A 2,482-nucleotide genomic window follows, 5' to 3' on the forward strand; every position below is an offset into this window, starting at 1 on the left:
ACAGTAGCACATCAATAGCAAACACAAACACGCCCGTATGGAATCCACCATAAGGCTTAGCCATATACCCTGGTCAAATCCATGACCAGGAGCGAATCCACGCCCGTCACCCGCGTGACGTTGGCCATCGCATCACATGCGATCGTGCGCGTCTCCTGCGCCCGTCACTCTCGTGACTACCGATGTCGAGTCCACGACACAACGGAAATACAATCATATCCCTGTGGAGTCCACCACAGGGTCCAGCCATATATCCTAGTCAAATCCATGACTAGGGGCGAGTCCACGCCCGTCAAGTCCATGACGTTGGCCGTCGTGTCACACACGACAAAAATGCGTCTCAACGCCCGTCAAGTCCATGACGTTTGATGGTTGAGTCCACAACCATCCACAAACACAATCACGCTTAACTCGTACGCACGAGCAAGCTACACACATGGCACACAACGTGCAATATCCCCATGATACAACCACGCGTATCACGGTATCCGGTCCCTACCGGAATATCGTTCAACGCCATACAACTCTACCCGCAAGCAATCACACAACGATCACTCGTAGTTTGATATCACACATCTCGCCACGTCGCGCAACGTTTTAACGAACTTGTTCCGATTGATCCCAATCGCGAAGCCTGCCCTCCGTTGATAGTTTGGTTCGCCCACGGTTACGTCTGGTCGGGCCCGGGTCAACCCCGAGGGTCGTTTTCTCCTTCCCGACCGAAGCCCATTTTTTTTCCTAAGTTTCCTGAGTCTGGTCCGGCGGACCGGATTCTGGGCAGCCGGACCAGGTCTCCTTCTTCCCCTGGTCTGCTCCGTCATTTTTGGTCTGTCGGCCCAAGAGAGAACAAGTCTGGTCCGGCGGACCAGGACTGGTCAGCCCCGGACCAGACCGATCCTTCTCTCTCGGTCCGCTCCCTTGGTCCGACGGTGGGCGGCTTCCTTCAACATGTCTGGTCCGGCGGACCAGGATCTGGTCCGGTGGACCGGGCGTGCTCTTCCCTCGGTCCGCCTTCTCTTCCCGTGGCTCGGCGGACTGCACGTGTTTTCCAGTCCTGGTCCGGAGCTGACCACGGATGGTCCGGCGGACCGGGACTGGAACCTTCTTCTTCCTCGCGATTTTCTCCGATTTCAACTCGATTTTTCTCACCCGAATCGATTCGGGGTGGCTTCTAAACACTAATTAAACACAGTTTAACAACCCTAAACATGTTCTATAGCTCAAACACGCAAGGAAAATCTCGAATGCACCATTAAACATTGAAAACGAGATTGCACAAATCCAACTCAAGCGACTCACCTTATTCTTGAGTTTGTCCGAGTTTGTGTGCGTTCCTCGTGGCTGCACACGACGTGAGAAGCTTCGGGACACGTCTGGGCACGTCCCTCTTGGTCTCCCCGAGCTCCCCTTGCATTGGTTCGTTCCCTTTCTCCCCCTTTCTCCCCTTTTCTTTCTTCCTCTGTTTTTGTCCGAAAATGCCTAAGTGCAAGGGTTGGGAGGTGTTTATGGTGCGAGATAGGGAGTTCGTGGGCTCAAGCCCAAGCCCATAGGCGAGCCTGCAACGTCCTCGAGGTGTGGGAGGCGGCTGGACGGCGAGCGGGCCCCGAAATCCGGCTGGCAAGTTGACAAGTTGTGGAATCTGTTATTCCCGGTCCGCCGGACCAATTCCTGGTCCGTCGGACCGGGGTCAGTTTATTTTTTTTTCGAAAACTTCTCCCAGTCCGCCCGTCCAGTCCCCACTCCGGTTGAGCGGTTGGTCCGCCGCGGACCATTCCTGGTCCGGCGGACCAACCCTGTATTATTTTTTTTTCTTTTCTTTTCTTTTCCTTTTCTTCATTCTTTCTCGGTCCTTTCCGCACGTGACGATCCTCGTGCCTCTCCCCGATATTGTATCATCACTTTTGGTGATTTCGTGATATCTCTATTTAATTATTCATTTTTAATAATTAAATATTCCAATCGGGTTTCGGGGTATTACAAATCCTCCCCCCTTAAAAAAAATTCGTCCTCGAATTCGGAATCGCATGTTATCATCAATACTTTCTCGTACTAGATATTATCACCAAAACACAATCCATATTGCCAACGTCATCCGAAGCATAAGTCTGATACAACCGAACGTCATATAAAAGGAGTTCGTACAACGCTCAAGTAAAAAGGTGCGGATAACTACTACGCATCTCTGCCTCGGGTTCCCAGGTCATGTCAGAGACCCCTTGGCTTCGCCACAAGACCTTCACGAGTGACACCTCCTTCGTCCGCAGCTTCTTGACCTTCTGGTCCACTATCTGCAGTGGCTCGTCTCGAAAACGCGTAGCCTCCGTAAAATGACCGGGAGATAGCCTATCATCCGGGGGAAAGCTAACGTAGTGGCCGACGCCCTTAGTAGGAAGAAGATCTTAGCGGCCATACGCGTGGTCACCTCATCTCGCAGCAACGCCGCTGAGTTGACTGCGATGTTGGGACATCTCTCGCTGACACC

The sequence above is a fragment of the Tarenaya hassleriana genome, unplaced genomic scaffold (genome assembly GCF_000463585.1).
Source record: "Tarenaya hassleriana unplaced genomic scaffold, ASM46358v1 Cleome13, whole genome shotgun sequence".
Lineage (NCBI taxonomy): Eukaryota > Viridiplantae > Streptophyta > Magnoliopsida > Brassicales > Cleomaceae > Tarenaya > Tarenaya hassleriana.